The following is a 20,565-nucleotide window of genomic DNA, read 5'->3' on the forward strand; positions in this document are numbered from 1 at the left end:
AGGGAGCCAACTGGACCAGGCCCAGGCCTGCAGCAGAAAGGCAGCCTCCACTGCAGCAGGACTCGAGCAGGCAGGGGGCTGCCCCCGAGCTGAGGCCCTGGAGGGGACCCCGGCAGCCGCCTGGGCTGGGGGTGGTCTGTGCCCGGGAGCTTGGCCTGTCTCGCAGCCTGGAGGCCCGGCTGGTGGTGCCGTGTCCAGTGGTGTGTGTGCATGTGACGGAGAGGGAGAGGGACACAGAGACAGGGGCGCAGAGCCCTGAGAGTGGCTGGTGTGTCCCTCAGAAATAGAGTAGGAAGCCCCCAGCACAGACATGGCAAAAATGAGCAGCGAGCCCTCCTCGGGGTGCAGCTGGGACTGCGAGCATTCACCCCATCCTCCTGACAGCCGGACACCCTCCTGATTCCATCATCCCCAGTTTACAGGCAGACGACAGAGGTGGAGGCCCGGGAAGTCAGTGACTTTCCCAGAGGCGGGAACGGCTGGTAAGTGGCAGAGCTGGAATTCAGGGTCGGCCTCCTGACGGGCTTGTTTGCCAGTCAGTGAACAGCGGGTTCTGACACCCCCCCCTCCTGGGCTACCAGCTGTTGCCAAGGTCCTTCGCTGCCCTGGGCCTTACAGTCCTCTTCTGGGAGAGGGGCCTTTGGGGGAGAGCGGAGCCTGGCCTGTGGGCGAGAATCAGCCTCCCCAGCACACAGGCAGCCCCCTCCCGGCCCGAGGCAGTGAGCCAGACCAGCTGGCTTGCATCTTCTGTTTGGCTAAACCGGTTCCTCCCGTGCTCGGTTAGCACCGTCCCAGGAATGGGGGCAGGAGGGTGTTCTCCCAGGAGGCTAGGGCTTCCGAGGGACGGCACGAGACACCCCAGAGCTGTGCCGGTCGGAGTTTCTCGTCCCCCCACCTGCTTCCCCTCAGACACGGAGGTGGCCTCCCTCACAGACAGGCCGGTGAGTCCGGGCCTCGCCTCCCCCGTGTGCCTGCCTCCCTTGGTTGGTGGGTGCCACCATCTTTCGCCCCCCACCAAGGAGCCAGCAGCACTGCAGCAAGGGTCAAAGTCGGGGGCCAGCGGGGCTGGGTCACTAAGGGGACCCGCCCTCCCCAAAGGCCTGCAGGCAGGGGCTGGGGTGGGCATCAGGGAGGCTGCAGTCCCGGTTCCAGAGGTCCCAGAATGGGGCGGCGTGGATGGCGTGGGCGCCGTTGGGGTCTCTCCTTCCTTTCTGGGAAGAGAAGAGGCTCACGCGGGCAGCACCAGGAAGGCCTTCCCACCAGATGCTCTGTGACCTCCCACAGGTGACTGACCCTCTCTGACCCTCCCGTTCCCCGAGCTGGAGGAGCCTGGTGGGAGGACCCACTTGCAGGGCCTCACCAGCTCTGACAGTCTTCCCCTCTCCTCCTGCTCCCCTGCATAGACCGTGATGCCAGGTTGGAGCCCCTGGTGCCCCCAGGTGCCCCCTGCCTTCCCTTCCTCCCCCCAGCCACGGCTGAGACCTCACCGACGTGCCCCTGGGACAGCATGATGCCTTTGTTACCCAGTCTAAGCTCTGGCCGCCTGCCGCACGACAGGCCAGTAAGTTAAGAGATAAGGTGTCGGGGCCAGGAGAGCAACTGTGTTCAAGAAGGCGGCAGACTCATGTCCTATAGCCCCGCCTTCACTCAGGGCTGACTTCAGGGCAGGAGGGGTTGAGGTCGGGAGCTGAGAGCGGACCTCAGACCTCGGGACGTCGGCCAGGGTGTGAGGAGGGCGGTCAGGTGACTCCAGGCATTTTGCTGACGTGGGTCTGGCCACAATGTTCCCGGAAGTGCCTGACGGTCCCGTCTTCATTTCTGTCCGTGCGTCCTCGTCTCCTCGGGCAGGTGAGTGTCGGCTGAGGGGCTGGCTGCACGCACCTTGAGTCAAGAGCCAAATTCCTTTGATGATCACCCAGCCCACCTGCAGGGCCGCAGGGCGGAGCAGAAGCAGAAGATTAAGCGGCAGAGGAGACGGACAGTGTGAAGGCAGAGATGCCGGCGTTTCCACTTGGTCACACCTCCTTCTCCCAGATGAGAGACTCTCCTGGAGCTCTTGAGTGGGTGCACCTCTGGCCGAGGCACGAAGGGCCCTTTGCTGGTGGCCCCAATTCTGTGCCTCAGGCGTCCCAGGCGCTGCTTCCTCAAAGTCCCACACCCCAGGGCCTTACTGCCGCTGTGCCTCTGTCTGGAAGGTTCTTCCATGACCCCTACTCTCTGTCTGCTAAAAACTAACATGCTTTCCTGGTTCACCCAAACGGTGCCCCCACCTGGCCAGTGTCTGACCCCGACCCTGGGCCTCTGCTGTTGTTCATGCGCTGGACTCCTGGACGGGCTGTGGAGGTCCCCAGGGGCAGGGCCAACGTCATGGCCACCTCTTTATGCCCAGTGCCCAGCAAGTGACTTACCTGCTCTGTGGCTCAGTTTCTACTCCTGCAAAATGGGTTAATAACAGGACTTATGTCATAGGGCTGCCAGGGGGACAAAATGAGTTAACGTCCGTAATGCAAGCAGCCCCTGGCACAGTGTGGGTGAGGGTCAGGGCCTGTGTCAGCTCCCCGGGGCCTCTGCACAGAACACACAGCTGGGTGGGCGTGGAGACCCGTCTCCCCGCAGTCTGGAGGCGGGAAGTCCGAGATGAAGGTGCGGGCAGGCTGGTTCTCTGAGCCTCTCTCCTTGGCACGTGGACGGCCGTCTCCTCACGTGGTTGTCTCTGCGCATGTCTGTGTCCTAATCTCTTACTATAGGGACCCCAGTCAGATTGGATCAGGGCCCACCTGATGACCTCATTCGATCTTCATCACCTCTTTAAAGACCCAGTCTCTGATTACAGCCCCATTCTGAAGACCTGGGCATTAGGACTTCAACACGTGGGTGTGGGTGGGGACACAGCTCAGCCTATCACAGGTCCTCACTGATATTTGTGCGGTGAATGAATGGAATTATGCAAACGAGATGCTTCCTTTCTGCTCAGGAAATCACAGTTGCCTCAAAGAGCTGGTCCCTGTTACATATTCAGGGAGAGTTGCAAATCTTCCTGTATAGGAGTCTTTATGCACGCTGTTTCCCACCGGTGAGCCTGTGTGTGCCTGTGCAGGGCACCTCCTTTTGAGGAGAGAAACCTCCGTAAGAGAGGTGACTCCACAGCAAGCCAGGAGCAGAAGGGATGGGAAAGCATTTATTCCCTTGAGAATTTGGTTTCTGGGCCCTGAGCTCCGTCCCCACCTGGGATTCGAATGGGAAAGCAGGAAGGGGGCTTGTCAGTGCAAACCCTTGGATTTTCACTTTTGTCAATGGAAGACTCCCGGCCCTTGGGATTGCGGAGGTGGAGAACCTGTGGCTCCGCTGCCGCCGTCCCGGCTGTCGTCGCAACACGGTTAGCACTAGGCTTGGGGGCCTCGGACCTCACTCCCCGCTCCTCCCTGACATTTGTCAGTCGTTTGACCTTGACAAAGCCCTTCACTGCTCTGGCTCCATTTTGCCTGCTGGGAGGGATGCTTGCTTCCCGAGATGATGAGGGGTGGTTGAAAGGAGATCTGCATGAAGGACCAAGCTGGAGTTCACATGAGAGTGCAAGCCCCCTGCGGACACTGCCCCAGGCCTTCCTCAGGGCCTGGCACACAGTGGGGGCTCAACAATGGGACACAGGTCTGCAGACAGATTTCCTGATGTCCTGAGCCCGTAAGGAGGGCGTTTTCTCATCCCAAGCATCCCCTTTGTTTGGCCTGAATTCTGTCCTCTCATCTCAAGGCTGTTTGGCCTCAGCACCAGGTGGCTTTATTCCAGAAAGGACATGAGCCAGACCTGGAGGCAGAGACCCAGCCAAGGTGGAGAAGGAACAACACAGTCTGTCCCCAAGTGGCCTTCAGCCAGGGAGCTGTGTGCCCCAGTGGCCTCACAAGTTGGCAGGTGTGGGCCTTGGGCAGGGGGCCTGACTGCGCCAAATGCGTTTTGTATCTCCCCCTGACTTGGCTTGGCTTTCTCGGCTGGGGCGAGGGCAGGAAGGGAACTAGAAGGCCCTTGTGTTGCAGTTTTGAGCTGACACAGCTGTGTGCTGGGCCACTGCAGGGGTCAGCTGGGCTGCGAGGGGCCTGGGCTCCAGGGTGGGGTCCTCCCCACCACGAGCCCCGAGAGGTTACAGGGATGAGGGTTTCTGGCCTGCAGGTGGGGTGGGGGCAGTGTCTTGGTGAAGGATAAACCCCAAAACAAATCTGCCCATGGGTTAGGTGGAGGGATGCCCTACTCCCCTCAGGGCACCACGGGTGGGGCAGAGAAAACCGGGGGGAAGGAGGTGCATTCCAGGAAGGGAGGGGAGACCCCAGCCAGTGTGAAGGCACAGGCCCCACAGACGCTTGGCTGGGGCAGGCATGCGGGGCTGAGGGCGGCAGGGCTGGCAGGGCAGTGTGCGGCCCGAGGGTGGGCAGCTGTGGGCCGCAGGCGGGGGCACGGCGCTCCGGATACTGTGAGACCCCGCGTGTCCTCGAGCAAGGGAAGGCCGCACCCAGCGGTGTGGCTGTAGGGCCAGTCTTACGCGGTAGCCTGGCGATTTTCTGGCTGTGCCCCTCAGCCCTTGGGGGACCCTGAGCTGAGGAGGTGTGGGGGAGCCAGCTGAAGTCCTGCCTCCCTCCTGTCCTCTTTGTCCCCCACCTCCCCCAAGCCAATTTGCTCACTGTAACCTGTTTTGTTTCTGATACATGGGCTTCTGGGGTTTTATTTTGGACAAAGGGTTCTGCTGCCTAAAACTTACTGAAACCCTTGGAAAGGGAGACTGATGTGGTCTGATTGAATCCCCATTTATCCATTCGTTAGATGCGACCTGAGCGTCTTCCCTCCAAGGCCTGTGCCGGGCAACGCTGGGGGCTCAGCCCAGCCCAAACAAGCCCTGCCTGCGGGGCGGCCGCCCAGGGCTCAGGGCTGGGCCAGGGCGAGCCCAGGCTCTGTGAGGGCGGCAGGGGGTCTTGGCCAGGAGGCTTCTTGGTGGGGGTGAAACTCACCCAAAGCCCTAAAGGATGGGCAGAACTTGGCCTTGGGGCCAGGAGGGAAAGGTACGACCCCCAGCCCTGTGGTTCTCCGCCTGGGTGCTCAGTGAGTCTGGGGGGACTCTGAGCAGCCTACAGGGGTGGGGTGCCCCACCTGCCAGCTTGCGGAATCCTGGGCTGGTTCCGTGGACACTGGGCAGCGGCATCTCGGGGCCCCCAGGCTGTGTGCTGAGCCCAGGAAGTCTTGTTCCCATCATGCCTCCTCCTGCAGCTCCGAGGTAGGTGAGGGATGGTGATGCCCATTCGTGCCAGGCCCTCACAAGGCGGGACGCTTGGCGTCGCTCGCCCAACTCTGAGATAGAGACAGACCCTCAAGGGACCGTGTCCTCTCAAGCTCAGGAGAGGAAGGGCCACCGCAAGGGCCACCCATTCCACCCCCACCTGGCCAGCCTGGAGCTCCCACCCCTCCCCGGGCATGAGGCTACCAGGCCACGTTGTCAGGCCTGGCTCTCCTACTGGTCCCATACCACAGGCTGGCATCAGGGCCCCCGCTGTCATACCCTCAGCCTTGTGTCCCAGCGCAGGGCTGTCCCAGAGGCAACCTGACAGACCCTTCTCATGCGGGCCCTTCCTGGGGCGTGAGATGGCTCTCCGACTGGGGACGCCCGCTGGGAGTCCTGCGGCTGCCCCTCCGTGCTCCGGAAGCCCCCCGCTGCACCACTGGCACCAGGACCTCTCTTCACATGAGGCTGAACAGTTGCCTCCACGGGGTGTCTTCGGGGAAGGTCCATCACACGGACAGTGTGTGTTTTAGGCTGAGTTCTCGAACCTCACCTTCTCTTCTGTAGTTGCGGGCCCATAGGAAGCCCAGCATTGTCACAGACACGCAGACACGCGGACACTCGCTCATGAGCTGGCGGGCCAGTGCCCTTGGAACTGCGCACTTTGCTGCCCTGGCTCTGTCCTCGGTCCCCTGGGGGGGCCAGTCTACACAATGTCCTGGTAAAGTCCCGCCAGCTTCCCATTCCCTGCCAGCTTTCACTTCCATGTGCAGCCACATGGGTGAAGACTTACTTGCTTCCCACACACCTGCTTTCGGTCAGCAACACACGCAGGGCAGCTGCCCTGGCAGGTCTGAGCTGGAAGTCCGAGGTCTGTAGGCCAGAGGTGGTCCTGCAGATTTAGGCCCGGGCTCCCCATCCGGACTGCATCGCCGCTGGGGGTTGGTCACTGTGCCCAGCTGGGGCTGAAGCACGTGCTTCAGGGTTCGCCGGGGCCGCTCAACAGAAACGTTCCGTGCCAGTAGCCACAGGCCCCCCTACGTGTGTCACCTTCCAGTGCATGTCACTGCACTCTCCAGTTCGGCTCTACTGCCACCTTCAATGGGAAATGCAGCCGTGGGAGGCCAGCCATTAGATTTCAAGGGCTGTTGCAAAGCCCTTTGTGCCCCTGGCCTGCAGTGTGAGGACAGTGGGGGCCGCTCCTGTCTGGCCCCCATGCCGGCCCCCACTTCAGGCTCATTCATAAGTCAGCCTTGTTCTCCAATGCCCCTGACATTCAATCATTCATTCATTCAACACACATCTTGGTGGGTCTGCTGTGTTCCAGGCACTGTGCCGTGCACTGGGACCAAATAGGGCATGTGGTTGTCATCCCCATTTTACAGGAGGGGAAACCGAGGCTCGGAGAGGCTCCCTCACTGTCCAGGGTGTGGAAGGAGAGGCCTGCTGGCTCTGCCCCTGCTCTCAGCTGTACCGAGCTGCATGCACACCCTTCCTCAGAAAGCTGCTCGCCCTCCCCTTCCAGCCGCGTGGCCACACGTCCTCCTTGGGCTCCTCACGGCCGCCGTCACGGTGACACTGGTCTGGATCGTGTTCATGTTTGGGTCCTGCCTCCCCCGTCACCCAGTGGAGTCCGGTTACCCTCGGGCCCCCCGATGTAGTGAGACAGCCTGAGCACTTAATGCCCTGAAGTCTGCTCTGCCAGGACCCACCCGGGCACCAACCAGCAGACCGCAGTCTGTGGCCAGCGCAGCCGTGAGGCCCTCACGCACACGTCTGCATGAGGATGCCAGCCCCACCCTTCAGAGCTGCCAGGGTGGGAGGGCAGCCTCAGGTCGCAGCATACACTTCACATAAAGGGCCCAACTGATACTGCATCACACGCAACCTCAAAAGCGTTTTCCCCTTGACTTTAGCCCCGTCATGCCCATGCTCAGAGCCACCTCGCAGTGACCCGGGCAGCTCAGACCCCATGGTGGGTTTCCTTGTCCTTGGGAACAGTGGCAGGCTTGTTAGCATTACAGGCGGAGGCTGTGTAGTCGAGTTTGGCAAGATTCATTTCTTTTGAGTGGGAATTTGGTGGGGATGGTCAGGCGGCCTGGCGGATGTCTGGATCTGTGGAGAACCCCGACGCGCTCCCCAGTCCTGGTCCAGCCTGATGTCGCGTTTGGACGTCTGCAGCCTCCGCCCCTGTGAACTCGCTTTTGCCTTCCTGGGGCCTGGGCAGCTCATTCAGTGTCCACGGCTACATTAGTTATCTAAACCTTTCACGGTACCATGCTTGAGAAAAGGTGCCACATTCTGTTGGGGATTCTGCGTCTCTCCCCTCTGCCCTTCCGTGCCCTCCGCTGCGGGCCGTGCCCTGGCTGCTGTGGGTCTAGCTGGCGGGGGCCTTCCTGAAGACGCCCTGCCAGAAATGTCAAGAACAATTAGAAGGGGGTGTCATGCCTCAGGTAGTGGAGAGTCAGCCGCTGGTGCCAGTCTTTCTCCAAATGAAATTATTCCTCATTTCCTGGTCCTTAATAAAATAATTACTGCCTTTGTTTTCTTCGCACCGTAAAGGATTTTCTTTAATGTCTGAATGCGAAAGAGGCTGTCAAGGACCCCGGCCTGGAGAACTAGAGCCCACCCCTCTACTCCCCACTCCTACCAGTTCTACCCCGCCCCGCACCCTGACTTTTTCTGCCCCACCCTGCACCCCGACTTTCTCTGGTTCGGCTGCCCACCCCACCGTAAGTGGCTGAGTTTCCTCTTCCTCCGGGCTGGGCCCGTCCACACCAGTTCTCTGCACTGTGGCCACAGATGCCCTGTGATCAGTGGGAAAATGTGGGATGTCCGTTACCAATACAAGTATAATAATTCATGTGTCATGTGCTACGGTTTTATGTACGTGATAAAACCACGCTCAAAATAGAAATTTTCAAAGGTAAGATAAAATGTAATGGAATTCTACCATTTTCACACGCCCGGAGGGTCATGTTGACAGCCCCACTGGAGGAGCAAACCAGCAATTAGAAGTCTCTGCTCAGGCCCTTCACGGCCCACTGTCCTCCTCTGGGGACAGAGCCAAACGAGATGGGCAGAGCATTCTGGGCTCACCGCCTCCGACCCCTGGTCACCCCTCCCACCACTGCTGCCCGCATGGGGTCTGAGGACCAGCGCCATCAAGACCCCTGAGTGTTCCTGGTCACCTCCCTGTGTGAGTGGCACCGCTCCACACGACCCTGGGGGGCTCTCCTCACCTGTCCCTGCCGGGCAGCCCCGCCATCCCGTCCTGGTCACAAGCGCTGGTTGGTTGCCCAGCCCCACAGCCCGCTCCCCTCCAGGTCTCCTCCAATCACAGTCCAATCTTGATGGCAGCTCCCCTGATGGATGGCCACCCCCATCTGGTGGGGAGCACCCTTCTGCAAGCCCGCTCCACCCGCTCTGCTGACCTGCCTTACCTCACTCCGTCCCTCTGGTGGTGGCACCTTTATGCTCCAGGAGTCGAGCAGAGTGAACATTCCCCTCCCACCTGTGGGGCCCTGGTCCTCGCCATCCCTGGGAGCCCCGCCTTAACACTGCATCTAGAGGCTGAGCAACACGCTCAAGGCCACAGGACAGGCAGCGGGTCAGGGGAAGCCCATACCTGGAGACCCTGGCGGGACAAGGCACACTGTGGCCCGCTCGCCCCTCACGTGCCCGGGCGCTCCCACGACGCACATCTGCTCTGTCGCCATGGGGTTTCAGAAGCCCAGGTCTGAGCAAGGCCAGGCATTGGGCTGCCCCGGGCTGGGGTGTCCCTCCTGGTCGAGTCCCCCGCCTGTCTCCGTGGTGGGGGCCTGAGAAGGGGAAACCAGGCCTGCGGGTCCTAAGGCTCAGCTCTTTCTCCTCACTGTTGTCTGGGTGAGGATGCTGAGAGATGATGCTCTCATGGGCCTTCTGGGTTCAGGGGGAAAGACCCCCTGTGCCCCACTGGGGAGGCAGGATGAGCCAGAGCAGCCCCGGGGGCTGAGGCCTGTGGGTGTCTGCCCTCTGCCCTCCTCCTTGGCTCTCGTCGGTGGGGGATCAGGGGGTGCTTCCTGGCCCCTCTGGATGGGTGGGGGGGGCCTGTGTGTTGATGTCACATTGTGAAGCTCCTGCCATGGCAGAGAATTCTGGGGGACCCAACCCACTCCCCCTGGCCAGGTGGAAGGGGGTGCTGGGCCCCAGCTCCTTTACCCTCCTGAGGCCCCTCCTGTGCCCCCTTCAGGTGATGGATCACATTTCCCCATGAGCATTTCACATGGAGGGGAACTGCCCGGGCGGGGTGGGTGGGTGGGCTCCCTAACCGGGGGCCCATTTCCTTTCCCGGCTGAAGCGCCCTGTGCCGCTACGTGAATGACGGAGACAAGTCCTGGAGCCTGTGGCTGAGCTTGCACTCCCCCAAGCCCCCAGTTTCTTAAATTGTGGTGAAATACACCCAATGTAAAATTTGCCATTTACCCATTTTAAAAAGTGCATGTTCAGTGGCACTGAGAGCATCTGCATCACTGTGCAGCCGTGACCACCATTCACCCACAGAGCTCTTTCATCTTGTAAAACTGGGGCTCTGTCCCCATTACACACTCGACTCCACACCCCCTCCCCCACCTCCGGGAACCGCCATTCTGCTGTGGGTCTCTGTGATTCGACTCCTCTAGGGGCCTCACGGGAGTGAGATCATGCAGTGTTTATCATTTTGTGACCAGCTTATTTCTCTGAGCATAATGTCCTCAAGTTTCATTCATGTTCTAGCACATATCAGAATGTCCTTCCTCTTTAAGGCTGAATAATATTCCACTGCATGTATTTACCACATTTTGCTTATCCATCCATCCATCAGTGGAAACCTGGGTTGCTTCCACATTGTAGCTATTGTGAGTACCGCTGCTTTGAAAACAGGCACACAATTGTCCCTCTGAGACCCTGCTTTCTGTGCCCGGTGTATGCTCGGAAGTGGGATTGCTGGGTCATACACGGTGCTATCTTTAAGGTTTTGAAAGTAGCCATTCTCTTTCCACAGCAGCTGCACCGTTTTACATTCCCACCACCAGTGCGCAGTGTTCCGATTTCTCTACGTCCTCTCCAGCACATACTTTCTCACTTTTCATGGAAGCCACCTGCATGGGAGTGAGGTGGCATCTCAGTAGGACTTGGCTTCGCATTTCCCTGATGACTAGTGATGTGCAGCACCTTCCATGTGCCTGTTGGCCGACCATATGTCTTCTCTGGAGAAATATCTACTCAAGTCCTTTGCCTATTTTCTATTGTTTTTGTTTTTTCTGTCATTGGAGCACTGCACTGTATAGCTTACAAAAAGCTGTCTACATCCTTGCACAGCAGACAGAGAGTCTGGCTCCTATTTCCAGGTGAGGGCTCTGAGCCAGGGGGTGAAGCACCTGGCTCGGGTCACCCGCGCAGGTAAATGGCAGGGGCTCTAAGCCCAGTGTGCCTTTCCTGCGTGTTCTGGGCCTTGATGCACTTTATCTTAGCAGAGTGAGAACCAAGAAGCCGTTAGCCTTGTTTCTTCTTCAGGAGGGAGGCAACTTCAACTTGACACACAGGGCTGGGGGCTGAGCAGTGCTTTATATAGGCGGCAGATGTTAGAAGTTCACCTGATCACTACAGATCGGTCACATCACCACCACCGCCAACGGTGTCCCCAGACCCAGTAGGACTGGCCAGAAATGTCTGCAGTGGTGGTCCTAACCTCTGTGGTCAGGGTGTAGATTCCCACCCATCATCCATCCTGAATTAGACACTTGGAGGTTGGGCTTTGGGGAGTGTGAAAGAACACGTGTGAGGCATCCTGCCTGTGGTTGAACCCACACGCCCTGCTTTAAAACCTGACTGCCACTTGCTAAAGTGGACCCCTTCCTGTGCCTCTGTTTCCTCATCTGTAAAGTGGTGAGCAACGGTTCTCAGGAAAGAGGGTTTACCTGTGGAGGGAGTGCAGTGACAGGTGCCAAGCCACATATGAATAAAGGGAGGGGGGTATTTACATCAGCGGATGTGAGGAGAGCTGCTGTCTGTGCCCTCCGAGGCTTTGGGGCAGTCAGGAAACAGTGTGGTGCAGTGCAAAGAGGGGGCTTCAGAATGAGAAAACTGTGGGTGCCAGTCAGTGTCTGCTGTGTGACAAACCACCCCAAACTTGAGAGGCTTTAAAAAAACAACCGTGTCTTTAGATGGCTTGTGGGTCAGCACTTTGAATGGGGCTCAGCTGGGCGGTTCTTCTGTGTCCCAGCTGAGCTCACTCACACCTCCGTGACCAGCTGCTGGTCAGCCAGGTGGCTCTGGTCCTGGGGAGCAGGAGAGACCAGGTCATAGGCCTTTCTGTGGGAGGGGCTGCCATGTCCTGCTACAAACGCACGGATTTAGGAGGGGAAGAATGTGTGGCCATGTTTGCAACTTACCTCACTGAGGTTTTAAGTCCTGGATCTGCACTCACTATGTGAATGTGTTATGTTTTTTTTAAACATTTGCTTTTGCATCTGTAGAAGTGAGGTTGGGAACACCCACCTGGCCAGAGTTCTGCAGATGGCCGGTGCTGGTGGCTGTGACAGTCGTGTTGGGTCTGCCTGGGCAGGAGGCCGTCCTGCTCACCACTGCTCCGAGGCTCTGGGCTAGGGCTGGAGGCCAAGGAGGTGGGGTGCGCGCCTGCTGAGAGAAGGGGAGGGACAGGGGGTGTGGGGAGAGGCCGCTCTCAGAGGTGTCCAGCAGAGAGAGAGGCGTCCTGGTGGGGGGCAGAGAAAGCATTCGAGAAGATGGCTGTGCTTGCCCCTCCCCAGGGCGAGGGGTGGGATCATGAAGGGGGGGTAGACTGTTAACGTGGGTCCTTCACGGAGACAGTGCGGGATTGGATTTCCTGCGCAGGGCTCTGTGCTGCGGACACGGAGGTCCCCTGGGTTTCCAGGTGGGAAGAAGCGATGTGTGCGCAGCATCCCCACGTGTCCCTGGAGAGGCGTGTGCAGAGTGAGACCCACCAGATGGGCACCTCTGCCAGGCTGTGCCCTCCAGCACGCACAGTCGGACGCGGCTTCTTGCTGACAAGTCCTGTACGATCTTCCCAGCCTCCGTGGCATGGGCTGGGGTCCCATTACTTCAATCCCCCTGCTGTCTGGTGGCGGCTGGACGCAGCTCCTGTCTGATAGGTGCCACCCCAGACTCAGCTGTGTCTGGGCCCAATGCTGAGAGAAATTAGACCGAGGCTCCAGGAAAGCCACGTCACGAGGATGAGGGCCAGGATGCTGGGCGACTCCCCAGGGCATTTGAACCTGCTTCCCCTCTGTGGGCCAGCTTGGTGAGCTGTGAAAACCACTGTGTGGGCAGGGGGCTGGCTTTTGTGGAGGCTGGATTAGGTGCCAGCTCTCCTGCAAGGTGTTTTATGTAGGCCAGGTGGGTGGGGAAGGCTGGGGTCAGATCCAGGCTTAAATCCGAGTGCCCATGGGTCAGCTGGGTGTGGGGGCACGCCATGTAACATTCGTGGGCCTCTGCTGCTTCTCCTATAGAATGGGGAGATGACAGCCTGGCGATCGGAGGACAGCTGCCGGAGGCGGGGGTAGCGGGACTGAGGAGGTTGGCATGAGTGCCACACGTCTTACAGGCCAAGCAGTAGGCTGGGGACCCCTGATGTGCAGGACGCCAGAGAGAACCAGACGGAGACTCACACCACCAAGGTGTTTGTGTTGACTGGATTGCAATCCCACATCCCCACCTTTCTGGTGCTCAGGGCTTCACTGTGGAGGCAACACACATTCTCAGCATGTGGGGCACTGTGCACTCTTTCCAGGGGCCCATGTGGCTCCACATGACCTTCTCCAAGGCTGGAGCTCATGACCTCAGGGCCCAGCTCCAGGTCTGGCACTGAGGACGTGCCAGATGAGTGCAGGGAGGCTGGCTGGCCCCTGGCACCCACTCGGTGCAGCACACACAAGATGCCCAGCAGCTATGCTGCGCACGCACTGTGCCCTCTTCCACATGCCCCTCATGCGGAGGACGCGTGGCAGCCCTTGCAGGTAGGCCCATCTTCTTTATCCCCATTGCACAGGTGAGAGAACTGGTGCCCCCCAGTCATCCAGGGAGTGTGGGGCAGAGCTGGCCCCAAAGCTCAGCTCTGGCCACCATGCTGGGGAGCCTTTCTGAACTAATCTTCAGAGGAATAAATGGGGGCTCTGATGAATTCAGTCCCTTGTTAATAGGATTTGCTGTATAGCCTGTTAATAAAAAGAGAACTCTGATGTCAGAGACCCAGTGTTGAATTCCACACATTTTCCAGCTGTTTGACTTTGGGGGGAGGGGCAGTTTACTTGCTTTCCTGGAGCTCAGCTCATGTATTTTGAAAAGGGGACTTTAAAGAACGACACTGGCGCATAGTAGGTACTTAATAATGTCCCCTTCCTGGGGCTGGGGGGTTGTCTATCTGGTCTCCCTGGAGGGGGGCCCTCTGAGGACAAACCCAGATCCGCTGTTAAGGGCCTTGCTGCTCTCCACGTCCCGTTAGGACAGCAGACATTGGAGGCTGGCAAAGCAGTTTGTTGTTTAACTTTGGGAAAAACATTAGATGGGTGATTTGTGCTCCTTGCATTTGGAAATGCTGAGGAGGAGAGCTGGGCGGATCTGGGGACACGGTGGTGCCGCGCCCGCTGCTCCCGAGCGAAGCGCAGTGCATACAAATGGCCCTGATTAATTTTTCAGCAGGGCTCCTGCGCCGCTTGCATATTGATGCACACCAGACTGGCATGAAATTGGTCTTCCTGTTGTCACACTGGGCGCCACGATACGGCTGTGAGACCGGGACACGGCGCAGCCGGTGAGCTCAGACGGGTACCCCTGAGCCCCAGCCTGGTGGGCTGTGGGCTGCAGAATGGAAACATGGCAAGAGTGTCTTGTTTCTTCATCTGGCTTGCGGAACCAGCTGTGAACCACAGTGCTGGTTAATTCAATCATTCACTCAAGAAGCATGGGTCGAGCTTCTGCCCTGGGCCAGAGATGAGCTGAGGGCTGGGGCTGCCACAGTGAATAGGGCACAGCCCAACAACCCAGAACTTTCCAGCTTAAGGGAAGTGAGAGGGACTTGGCTTCAGGGCCGTGCAATATCCTAGTGCTGGGAAGCAGCTCACAAAACCTGCCCAACGCTGGGGGAGCTGCTGACAGCCAGGCAGTCAGAGAAGGCTCCATGGTGGGGCTGTTTTGTCCTGGACATCGAGGGATGCATAGAAGTTCATGGTGGTGGCAGTGGAGGGGTGGGGGCAAAGGGGATGCAGCCTGGGCTTGGGTGCCCTGGCAGGTGGTGGTCTATTAGGGAAATGGGGGCAGCATGTGGGTATGAGTCAGCTGGGTGGGGTGGTGGGAGAAATAAGTGGGCAGCTGGCAAGTGGCCTGGCCTGCCACGCTGACGGGCTCGGCTGAGTCCTGACGCGGGATGGCCACGGAGGAATTTCAGGCAGGGACGTGCCAGGGGCAGATTTGTTGTCAGGGAAGGTGTGTGTTGCATCAAGAATGGATAATTTTAGGGTGTTTGCACCCATTCAGTGTTGGTGAGAGGCAGGGCTAGGGGACCCCACTTTTGGGAACCCCAAGAAACCATTCCCATTGAAATGAGTGAAAAACAGAGACCAGAACAGAAGCCCAGCCTAAGTTTGCTCTGTAATCCAGACGTTAATGGATCCGGAGCTCTCAAATGGTGCGTGTGCCAGGCCTAGGAGTGGGGCCCAGCCCAGAGGGAGGAGATGCCCGGGCTGTAATGGGGAAGGGAGGTGTTGCCTTCTGGCCAAAAGCCGCCCAGCGCTGGCCATCGGTCCCAAGGCCACCTGGCCTCGGCTGGCCTCTCTTCACGCAGTGGACTGCGGTCTTGGGAGCCCTCTGGGGCCTGGTCCCAGGTGCTGGTATGCTGGCCAAGTTTCCTGACCTTTCTGTAAAAGGAGGGTTAGAACTGCCCCCTCATAGGACTTTCAAAGGTGAAATGAGGACAATATTAACTTTTCCAGGGGGACCAGTGATCCCTGTGGTGACACCGGCTGAGTGGACGGGATGCCTGTGGACCCTGAGCATGCAGGCAGCCCTGCATTGGAGGCCCTTCTGCTCGGTGGAAATGTTCTACCTGTAGCCCTGAAGAGTCCCTGCCACACAAATATTTAATCTTAGTGGCTGCTATTACTACAAATGCTCTTTTCTCTTTGAATTTAGCAGAATAGTAGAGATCTTGCAGTTTTTTTTACACTGTGAAGCATGTGCTGTCCTTCATTCATCAGCTGTGGGGACCTGGGGTCGGGTGGGGAGTGGGGAGGTACTTTTTCTTGTTTCTGCTGGTTTCAGTGTTTATAGGGACACCTCTGCCACCTCCAGGGGACTGTGCTAGAGCTAGGCCTTCCCTGTTTGTTCAACGTTTTTTTTTTCTCCTTTATAAAAATACAGATATTATAGAAAATGTAGGAAGTACGGAAGAGAGAAATGCTCACTCATAATCCCACTCGCCGAGGACCATAGGCGTCTCTCCTTTAATGGCGAGGCGTTTATTAAGTAGGTACTAGATCGTCTCTGCAGACAAAAAAAAAATAGGCCTGAGTCAAGCAGAAAGCATTGCTGGCAGCTCCTAGTGTGGGGTGTTGGACTAATGACCACAGGGTCACTTGCCAATAATCCTGACAGGCAGCTTCTGTAATTGCTCCCATTTTGCAGAGGAGGAGACCGAAGGCCAAGTATCTTGTGCAAGAGCTGCAGGCCAGTGGCAGGGCTGGGATTGGCACACGGACACTCAGACTGCGGGGCACCAGGTTGACAGGGGTTGCTTTAAAAATGGGCCCAAATCTCACACTTGGAAGACCAGCCCCATCGGCATGGGTACCTTCCTCCGGATATTTCCCGGGGCAGAGGGATTCGGACCCAGACATTCTCTCAGGGCGCTTCACTGCTCCGGCGAACTGCCCCAGGCCTGCAGTGTCCTCCGGGCCTCGCCACAGTCCTGTGTGGCCTGTGGGGCTGGTGGGCGTCAGGCTCCACCCCTGCATTCGTTCAGCGCCCGGGCTCCTTCATCCCACCGCTCATCCCTGCTCTGGTCCTCCCGGTCCTGGGGGGAGGCGGAGGCAGAGGGGTGACACGTGGGGCGTTCTAGGGGGCGGTCCAGAGAGGCACGCGGCCCTGCTCCCCTCATTCCCTCGGCTGGGACCCAATCCTGGGGCTGCACCTCATGCAGAGGAGGCTGGGAGATGTAGTCCGGTGGGCCTGGGGTGGGGGCAGTGAGTAGCTGTGGAAAACTGCATCTTCCCTGACTCACCCACGCTGCCTATTCCCAGACACTGAATCATGTCTGGAAAATCCCTCTGGCTGCTGTGGACAGGGGCTGAGAGGGGTGAGTCTGGAGGCACAGGGTCCTCTGGGAGCCTGTCACCATGGATCGGGTTGAGAGCTGGCCAGGCCTGACGTCTAGCTCGACTGTTCCTCACAGGGCGTAGTTCTCTGACCCCAGATCCCTCTGCCACCCTCTTCTGAACATGCTCTGGTTCTCTGCTTCTCCCCAGTCTCTGGTCACATGGCTTCTGTGTGGATAGCCCCCATCTGAGTGGGACTCCCTACCCTCCTTCCGGTGATGGAGCTGCCTTTATTAACGTAGCCTCAGTGTGCAAACTTGTTTATGGTAACCAAGTCTCGTGGCCAAGTCTTGCTGGTCTCCATCCCATCATGCCCAAAGCCTTTTGCACATAGCTGCTACTAGGCCAGTTCTATCTCCCTCATCCTGCAACTTACCATCTCAGTGTCCCCAGGACCAGCCCAGGACCTGGAACACAGCAGGTGCTCCAGAACAATTTTAGAAGCCTTCTCTGATGTTTGTATGACCGTCAAGGGTAGATCACCCTCTGCCCACGTGAGAGCCAGAGGGACCCCACAGTGCTGGGCATAGCAGGGCATTTGGGAACGGTTGGTTGGATGCATTAATGAACGAACACTCTTCTGCTGACCCAAGGCAGGAGCAGGGTTTTGCATTTCTCCTCCCCTAACTTTGTCTTTACCAGTTGAAATGCACTCCCTGGTCCTAGTTGGTTGTTTTGGATTCTAATGGTGTCTTCTGCTGACAGATTCTCACTATCAGCCCTGGGGGAGAGGGATTCGATTACTGAAAGACAAGGCTGTTCCCTGACACTCAGGAGTTTGGGTCTAGACATTGTGTTCCATCTTCCGCTTTCTATTAAAAGCACCAAATCTGGTTTCTGGTGCACCTGTGTTTGTATCTTCACCTCACTGTCTGGTGGCTATGTGACCTTGGGCAAGTTGCTTAACCTCTCTGAATCACAATGTGCTCATTGGGAAAATAGGAAAAATAAACTACATCCCATAGAGTTCTTGTGAGGGCGGATATGAGTAACCCTCATAAAACACTTAGCACAGAGACTGACGATGACGATCAGACGCAGCAGTGATGTCGGTGGTGGTGAGGAGGAGATAAAGTATCTGAGGCAGAGATCATATGATTAGTCTCATGAACAAGGATTGTTCCTCCAAGAAATTCAGAGCCCATGGTTGACGTGACGCAGATGCTGAGGCTCAGCTTTGTGGGTCAGTTCTGTTCCCCTGGGCTCACAGGCTGCCTGAAAAAGCAGGAGGTGACGGGTCAGAACATCCAAAGGTAGACCTGTCGGTCCAGACGGATTCGCTCCCCAAGCACCTGTCTGGTCTGTAGCCTTCTTCTAGCCACCGAGTGCTTCCAAGTCTCCAGCGTACTGGTCCCCGGGCCTAGCAGCGCACGAGTCTCCTGGGGGGCTATGAGAGTCGTGAGCCTGGACCCCACCTCCAGGGATTCTGATTAAGTTGGACAGCAGTGGTGCCCTTGTGTCTGTTTAAATCTCCCCAGGTGATGCCAGTCTGCAGTCAAGGCTGAGAACCCTGCGAGGAATTTCATTCTTTCTTGTCACAGACTATTCAGAACAATCACCCATCTCCCATCTGGGAGGTGAGATCAGTGGCACAGCCGGAGTTTGTCATCAGAGGGAGGCAACTTTTATCAGACAGCAGGTCCTCATGCTCAGCCATACTGAAAAGAAAAAAGAAGCCAGAGGTCACAAGGAGAGGCACGAATGTACTGAAGCCCAAGGATCAGGGGTCCCGTCTTCTCCAGACAGATTCATACCAAGGGAAAATGTTTCCTTCTACCCATGAACCTTTTCTTTTCACCAAATGAGAATATGGCACTCAGATTGGCTAAGGGAGCTGCTCAGGGTCACACAGCAACTTACTGCATCTATCCACCCACCTATACACTCATCCATCCACCATCCTCTCATCCACCATCCATCCATGCATCCATCTGTCCAACCATTCAGCTGTCCGTCCGTCCGTCTGTCCATCCATCCATCCATCCATCCATCCATCCATCCATCCATCCATCCATCCATCCACCTACACAAACATCCATTCATCCATCTACCCACTCATCTATCTGCCCATCCATCTGTTCACAATCCTTCCATCCATCTATCTTCCCACTCATCCCCTCATCCATCTATCCCTCCTTCACTCATCTACCCACCTACCCATCCATCCATCCACTGTCCACCCATCTATCTGTCCATCCATCCATCTACCCATCCATCCACTTTCCCACCCAAGTCTTGTTACAGAAGAAAATAAAGAAGAGCTCTAGTCTGGGGAGGAGGTACCCTGAGTCCAAGCCTCCCTGGGCACCCCATTCACTGGCACATGTGCTTTATCCTGGGTCCTCACTGGGTGATCATGAAGGAGTGGGTCCATCCCTGGGGAATCTGGAGAGGGTGTGATTATTTTAGGTGCTAATTAAATGGCAGCTGATCACCTAATCTGCCTATGTTGATTTCAGAGGTCACTCATAGCATTTGAGTTAAGTCTTGATGGGTTTGCAAGGAGGGGGATCCTGGCTGGAAGAGAAGCACGAGCAGGACAGAGAAGGCAGGAGTGTTGGGGGCACCCTGAGTCCTGAGGGTGGCAGGAGCAGAAGGGCAGGTGGGGTAAGGCTGCACAGGGGCGTGGATGCTCCATGGGGGCCTCCTTGGCTGCCAAGCAGGGGCTCGGCCGTGCCCGGGGGCCAAGGGGAGCTCCGGGCTGCTGTCTGAGGGAGAACCGGGTGGCCGTTGCGATGGCCTGGGGGCAGATGGTTGGGACACACGGGCTGGGGCACTGAGGTGCGAGGAGGGATTTGCGGAAGAACCGTCAGGACCGAGCATTTAAACACAAAGCCCCCCCACCCCCTGCCACCAGCCAGGGGAGCTCACGTGCCCTTGCAGGAGAGAGACAGACAATAAAGCAATTAATGGGTTACCCATTAAGTACCCAGCTAATGCTTTCACCTCACTGCTTCGTCCCCAGAGCCCAGCCGGGTGCTCAGCCCTACGGGGTCTCCATGAGCATTTCACACATGAAAATGCAGGATGTCAGAGTGACGGGTGCTGGGAGACAGGTGCCAGTGGCCGAGGGAGTGACAGGCAGGGCCGGGGCAGCTGGCAGCCAGGGAGGCCCCTCCCAGGGGGAACGTCTGAGCTGAGCCCTGAATGCGGGGGGAGGCCGGGCTGGAAGGGTCGAAGGAGAGTGCTTTCTGGGCCGAGAGAAAAGTGGGGGCAAAGCCTGGGGACCTGGGGACATCTCTCTGTAGCCCCAGGTCTGGGGTCCTGTAGGTCAGGGGCTCGGAAGCGGTAGCGGAGCCACCTCCGCCCGGCGTCCGCTGGCCCTGCCCCCTGCTCTGCCCACCCCCCGCCTCCCAGTCCACCCCCCTCTCACCGCGCACCTACCCAGGGCGCATCTTCTCCCTTCAGGAGGGAGAGCCCCTCTCTTGGGGCAGCCTCTCTGTCCCATGATCATCTTTTCAGTCAAATCCAGACACAGCAGGTCTCTGTTCATGGGTTTTCAAGAAAAGCTTTCAGATCCGTGGCTGCCGTTGGACCCTGATTTGTTCTAAATGGCACTTGTAAATGATAGGACAATAGGGCACGGCAGGGCCACTGGGCTGCATCACCTTCGTTCTGCACTTCCTGGGGTGGCTCCCTGGCTGTCTCTGTCCCACCACTACCCAGCAAGCTGACCAGGGACCTAAGGGTGAGGCAGGCAGGCAGACAGAGTGGGGCCCAAGCCCTGCATGGGTGTCCTGGGAGAAGGCCATTCTCAGGTGTGTGCAGGCAAGGCAGGTCCTCTGTGCTGCTGGCTGGGCTGCAACCCAGCTCCTTCCTGTGGGTCTGGAAGCATGTCATGCTTCCTATGTGATGTCTGTGAAGTGCACGCTGTGTGTTCTCGGGCAGGGTGGCCTTTGCACAGCTGTGCTGGCCCAGGTCTGAGAACCGCCCCCACCC

General features: G+C 58.0%; 1 protein-coding gene and 1 long non-coding RNA gene across 3 annotated transcripts in view; both read left to right on the top strand.

The window, feature by feature from the left end:
- Positions 1–20,565, top strand: part of SORCS2 (sortilin related VPS10 domain containing receptor 2) — a 446,479-nt gene that overhangs the window by 223,501 nt on the left and 202,413 nt on the right. The gene's annotated exons all lie outside the window — the stretch shown is intronic.
- LOC118930285 (uncharacterized) lies at positions 716–7,837 on the top strand. Of its 2 annotated transcripts, none has more exons than XR_008997626.1 (4): positions 716–941; positions 1,404–1,561; positions 1,664–1,848; positions 1,920–7,837. It is a non-coding gene; the product is annotated as an uncharacterized LOC118930285 (long non-coding RNA). The 2 variants fall into 2 exon arrangements; XR_005031983.2 differs by having other exon boundaries at positions 1,931–7,837.

The sequence above is a fragment of the Manis pentadactyla genome, chromosome 5 (genome assembly GCF_030020395.1).
Source record: "Manis pentadactyla isolate mManPen7 chromosome 5, mManPen7.hap1, whole genome shotgun sequence".
Classification (NCBI taxonomy): domain Eukaryota; kingdom Metazoa; phylum Chordata; class Mammalia; order Pholidota; family Manidae; genus Manis; species Manis pentadactyla.